Source organism: Notamacropus eugenii, chromosome 1, assembly GCF_028372415.1.
Source record: "Notamacropus eugenii isolate mMacEug1 chromosome 1, mMacEug1.pri_v2, whole genome shotgun sequence".
In the NCBI taxonomy this organism is placed as follows: domain Eukaryota; kingdom Metazoa; phylum Chordata; class Mammalia; order Diprotodontia; family Macropodidae; genus Notamacropus; species Notamacropus eugenii.
The window spans coordinates 585,577,881-585,584,632 of NC_092872.1; positions in this window are offsets into that span (position 1 = coordinate 585,577,881).

Consider the following 6,752-nt stretch of genomic DNA (forward strand, 5'->3'; position numbering starts at 1 on the left):
CCAGGCTTCACTTGAATAAGTCTAGAGTTGAGGAAGCCCTATTAGTGGAGAGGAGGAGGATAAGCAACCCAGCCCCCTGTGCCCAGTAGTAGCTTCTGTTTCATAGATAGGTTGAACAGTGGAGAAACTTGGGGCAGCTTGAATAATTAGAAATCTGTTGTAATAATCCAAGCAAAAAGTGATTAAGACCTGAAAAGTAACAAAGAGAATGGAAGGGACACAAGAGATATTGTTGGCATAAAAGTGACAATTTGGCAACTGGGAGAAAAGCTATACACACACACATAATATATACATATATGTATATATGTATGTATATGTGTGTATATAAATATATAAACACACACACACACACACACACACACACACACACACACACACACGCACACACACGCACACAGCCTCTTCTCTGTCCCAAAGCCTTTGTAGTTGCAACTAATGATGGCCTTAAAGAGCCAGGAGCAAAGACTTGTTGCAGTTACATATATTCTCACTCATTTGGGCCTGAGTGATAATAGCTTAATGCAATGGCAGATCCTCTCAACCAGAGCCTCTATGAAGAGAGCGGAGACAAATGTTGTCTGTTGGACATCTCTATCCAGATGATCTATAGACATCTGAAACCAAAGTAAAAAACTGAATTCATTTCCCTTCATAGGAATATAGAGTCAGAAGATACAATTCTAGAGATCTGGGACCTCCAGATTACAAATGAGAAAACAGAGGCCCAGACATACCCAAAGAGATAATTCACAAAGCCTGAATTTAAGCCCTGGAATTTTTCCTTCTCTTCCAAGGTTCCTTCTGATGCATCATCTTTCACATTCATTCAGCAAAAATTCAATAGGCATTTTTCAAAAACTATGTATCAAAGCATAGTACTGGGTGCTGAGGAAGGGAGTTAGGAAGAACAGTAAGACAGTCTTTGCTTACTATTTAGAAATAAGAAAGATAAGGTGTTTATAACAATAATGCCAAGTTAGAGCACTAGTAGAGAAGAGATAAGGATAGGGTGGTTGTTTAATAATAATAACAATAATAGTATAATACTTAGCATTTCTATAGCATTTTAAGATTTGCAGAGAGCTTTCCATATGCCTTTTAGACTCACAACTCTGTGAGGGATATGCTATTATTATGCCCATTTTACAGATGAAAAACTGAGAAAAACAAGAGATTAAGTGACTTCCCAGAGTCAAACAGCTAATATAAGTTCTGGGGTCAGATTTCAACTCAGGTCTTCTGGACTCTGAACCCACAACCTTTGGTGTTGTCCTTGATTAGCTATTCTCATTTACCCATATACAATCTCTTATTCATATCCTTCCTTCTGCTTCTTTCCATTTAATAATCATGATTCTAACTTGAGTTCTCATTCTCTCTCTCCTGAACTATTTCAATAACCTCCTAAATGGCTGAGGATCAAATGCTAAGGATCTTCATTTTAAATTTGAAAACATTGTCTGTAGCTAAAAGTAGAACCACAAACTGTGGCAGCAAATTGCATGGAATTAATTTTTTTTACTATGAAATAATATGAACTCAGACCTTTATTGAATCAAATCCATAGCCTCAGATAATTAGAATCTTAAGATTAACCAACAAAGAATCCAGAGAAAGAATAAAGAGACAGAAGGAGAAAAGAGAGCAGTGTTACAAAAGCTGAATAAGGAAAGCATATCAAGAAAAAAGGGGTACTCAATACTGTCAAAGTTCAAAGAGAATGAGGAATGAGAAAACTTCATTGAATACAGCAAGGAAGAAGCCATGGTTGACCTTGAAGGGAAGCAACTTCATTAGAGTGATGGGGAAGGAAGCCAAGTTGCTGGAGGATAACAAGTGAGTGGGTGTTGATAACATAAAGACAGTAAAGTTAGACTTTTCTTTCCAGAAGTCTAGCTGTGACCAAAGAGAAGAGATATGAGAGCTTGAGTGAGAGAGAGTGAGAGGCAAGGTCAGTGAAAAGTTTTATTCTTGTTGTTCTTTGTCCTTTGTTCTCAAAGAGGACCAGCCATGACTTGCAAGCAAATTGGATTTAAGTGAGGGAGGACTGTGCATTGTCACCAGCCTCACTTTCTTCTCTAGAGCCAACTGGGTCCAGTGGTAAGATACAGATCAAGACAAATGGAGATGGCCCCTGAAATGCTTTATTAGGAGACTACAGGAGTATCTTTTCTTAGGAGTAGAAGGAGCTAGTGGGAAAGAAATGATTCATGGAGCCAGGTACTGGAGGAAATTAGGAAGGGATAAGCTTATGAGGACAAGAGGACAAGTTAGCCTCATGGAAGAGGGGAGCTCACATCATCCTCTGAAACTGAAGGGAAGAAGAAGAGGAAAACCTGATAACACAGAGGACTTGACTTCTAGAAGGATAGAGATAAAGGAGCTCAACTCAGATGCCCTCTGATCTCTTGGTAAATTTGAAATAAACCATCTACTGAGGCAGAACAGAGAAGAGGTGGAGTTGGGGAGGGAAGATAAAAGAGAACTAAAAGATGAAACACCTACATGTATATGAACAGCATGATACAGTCAATAGAAGATTAGTGGAAGTATTGTGCAGCAATGAAGGCTCAGTAGAAATAAAGAATGAATTTTTAGTGGACTCAGTCTATAGGATTTTGTAACTTTCTAAAGTGGTGTCAGTAGTTTCTAGGAAGGAGTGGAAAAAGCAGGTGGTGAAGGCAGCCAAGGGCTAGAGATCAGCAGAGGAGAAAAGCAAAAAGACAAAGGGGCAAAGGACTTAAGGTTAGAGAACAACATATTGTTGAGTTGCATGACTAGATTGGGGAGAGGAAAGTAAACTAGAATGATGATCTAGGAGAGCAATGAGGAAGCAGAGGGTTGGATATCCTAACAATCAGGAAAAATAGGTTCCAGTGGCCAGAGGAGGTGGCAGAAGTGGGTGGACAGGATACTGTGATGAAAGAGGGGAATCCCAGGTTTAAGGTCTTGGAGGTTGTTGGGCTCTACCTAAGGCAAGGTCATAACAGAATTTCCACGGATGGAGAATGATCCTCATCTGGGGCAGGAAAGACAAAGCCCAAGACAGAAAAGGGGAAGAGGACTGCGGAGAATGGACACAATTGGAAGGCCAGACCAAGTTCTGTTCTGGGAATAACTGTGGAGTGCAAATATCCAAGGGGCTAAGAGAGTATTAAAGTATCAAACAAATACCACAGAACTGAGACATTCTTCCAGAGTTTAGGAAGCCAAAATTCAGGAAGTGTTCCAGAATTTATGCTTTGTTTGATCTCATGCTGCTTCTCAGAAACTTAAATTGTTTTATTCTTGAGGCTTCCATCTGTTGTCCCCATTCTGATGGCCAATGCCTCTTCTTTCCTAGGATTCTCTCCTTTGGGTGTAGACATTGTAGACCTCTAGGATCATAGTTCTAAAGGCTCTCTCTCTCCCTTTCTCTACTTCTCTCCCTCTCTCCCTCTCTCTCCTTTGTCTTTATCTCTCTGTCTCTCTTCCTCCCTTCCTGCCTCCCTCCCCCTTCTTCTTCTCTCTGTCTGTCTCCCTCTGTTTCATTGTCTCTACCTCCCTCTGTTTCTCTCTCTCCCTCTCTGTCTTCTTTGTTGCCATCTCTCTCTCTCCTTTTCCTTTCCTCAAATCCCTGAAATTCTGGAATTTCAAGAATGTAAAAAAGATATTACCCCATCCATCTCCTTCTTTGTTCGTGCCTTCTCTGTGGGATTGTGCTATGTGAGGTGTTCTTAGAACTTATTAAAGTTTCCATGCAAAGTAAATATCTGGCAGATTGGCATATTTGTCTTTGAGCTAAAATTTCCCCAGAGTAATCCATGTGTATTTTAATCCTGTGTGCTCAATGAATATGCAGTTCTATTTTCAGGAAGAAAATGGGTGGGTGAGTTATGAAGCATTATCTGCCAAGATGCCCTGTCCTCAAAGTCAAAAGATACCTAGTTCACTAGATACTTTAAATGTTATTGTAAGGGGAAGAAGGTAAGGGTAGTAATTTGGGTGTAGCTTCAGGAAGGCAGGATCAAAGTCACCATTCCACCACATACCTTCAGTGTGGCTTAATGAAGCTTCAGGGTAATATGCTTTGCCCTGGCACTGGATACTATTAGTATTATGGGACTTGAAAAGAATTTATTCATGCCAACCCAAATATCAAATGGCTTGAGAAAATTCATGGTAGGTGTGTTTGGGGCTACATGTTTTCATGGAAGAGCAATATAGTTCTTGAGGACAATCAGCTGAGGCTTGTTAATAGTTCAATTCACCTCAACAAGTTATTTTTCCTTTACTCTTCTTCTTTTGTAGCTTTCCAGGGTTGGGATAGCATAGAAGAAACCTGGATTTATCTAGGCACATTATCCAGGTTGCACAGTTCCAAGCAGCTATAAGGAACAAGTTTGTCATGCAAACATAGCTCAACCAATCAATCAACAGGTATTTATTAAGCATCTGCTATCTTCCAAGTACCACTGTGCTAGGTTCTGAGAATGCAAAGACCAAGTACAATAATCTTTGCTCTCAAGGAGTTGATATTTAATGGGGGTAAGGATGCATATAAGTAAGACAAAATAAATAGAAGGTAAATATGTAGAGTGCCTCTCCATTGCCATCAGAGTGATACTCATTTTTAGTTCTTTGAAGAATGTCTTGCTGCCACATGAAAACACCGGTTGTTTTCATAGGAATTTGGGGGTCAAAAAAAAGAATTTTCTAATTTTCTGAAAGGAATACAGCCCACTCTCTTCTATTGGTTCTCTTCTCTTCCTCATCTTATGCCACTTAGATGCCTTCCTCTACTATCTCTTCCTTCAGCCTTAGCTCACATGGAAGAGCCCTATCTCACATTCTTTATCACAGCTACCTACACAATTCATTCCATTCTAGCCTGTCTCTTCTACAAATTGTCCCCTCTGCCACTCTACCGTTTACCTTCATTCTCTCCCTGTCTATTAGGTCCTTTCCTCCTATCTACAAGTGTGCTCATGTCTCCTTTACCTCAGAAAATTCTTATTCGATCCATCCATCCCCCAAAACTATTGCCTTATATGTCTCCTATCCTATGTGACTAAATTCCTTGAACAGGACATTTACTTTTTTCTTCTTACTTTCTTCTTAACCCTTTACAATCTAGTTTCCAACATCATCATTCCACCAAAACTGCTCTCTCCAAGTTATTGTTGATCTCTTAATTGTCAGATCCAATGGTCTGAAATCAGTCCTTATTGTTCTCTCTTTGTTGACTCTCCCCTCTTCCTTGATATTCTTTTCTCTCTAGATTTTCAGAACACAATTTCCTCCTGGTTTTCTTCCTATCTGACAACTCCTCAGTTTCCTTCGCTGGAACTTCATCTAGATTATACCCTCTAACCACAGGTGTCTGGATGGGATTTTGTCCTGGATCCTCTTCTCTTCTCCCTCTATACCACTTTACTTGGTGATCTCATCAGCTCCTATGGATGTAATTACTGTTTCTATACTGATAATTCCCAGATCTACCTGTCCTGCCCTCACCTTTCTACTAATCTACAATTTTGCATTTCCAACTGCCCATCAGATATCTCAAACTAAAGGTCTGGTTAATCTTAAATTTGTGTCCAAAACTGAATTCACTATTGTTTTGCCTAAAAATGTCCTCCCTTCCTAAATTTCCTACTACTGTTGAGGGCAACACCATCCTTCAAGTCTCCCAGGCTCGCAACTTAGGTGTCATCCATGATTCTACATTATCTCTCACCTTCCCCCTCCTATATCCACTCTGTTGCCAAGGCCTGTTGATTTCATCCAATATCTCTTGAATATTCCCCATTCTCTCCTCTCATATTGTCACCATCCTAGTGCAGGCCCTCATCACCTCAAGACTGTCCTTCAGTTTATGATTCAAAGCTTTTTATAACCTACGCACACACACATACACATTCAACTCCCTGCCCCATTTCCAATCTTACACCTTACTCCCTGTCTCAGACTCTTTGATTAAGTGACACTGGACTCCTTGCTGTTCTATAAACAAAACACTCCATCTCTATGCTCCAGGAATTTTCTTTGGCTGTCTTCTATTCCTGAAATACTCCTACTCTTCATCTCAGCCTACTAGCTTCCCTGATTTCCTTCAAGTCCCAAGTAAAATCCCATATTCTACAGGAAGCCTTTCCCAATCCCTCTTAGTTCTGGTGCCTTCTCTCTTTTAATGATCTCTTATTTATTCTGTGTATAGCTTGTTTGCATATATCTGTTTGCTTATTGTCTCCCCCATTAGCTGATGAGCTCTTTCAGGACAAAAACTATCTTTTGCCTTTTTTGCGTCTTCAGTGCTTAGCGAAGTGCCTAGCACAGAGTAGAAATTTAATAAATGTCTATTGACTTGCTATCTGTTCTCTGGGCCCAGTTCATTGTCCATTTGTACCTATGGTCTCAAAAATATATACTGATAGATAAACTCAATAAGATATCCATCCAAATGTATGTTGAATTCTGACCAGTAATCATCTTTCATTCAGTTGGTCTTTGTGTGGATGGACAGGTCAAACATTTCTGAATGATGATAGATCTCTTCCAGCAGGCTCTTCAGTCTTCTTGGGCTTGATGCAACCAGCACAATGTGATCTGCAAACAGTAATATGTGTAGGACTTCACTGTCTACAAACAACCATTCAACCTGGATTCCACACTGACTCTCCTCCATTACAATAATGGTTAAGGGGAAAAACTAGCCTACATTTCATAACATGAACTTTAGTAAATGTTGAAAAAGTAGCCCAGTTGAC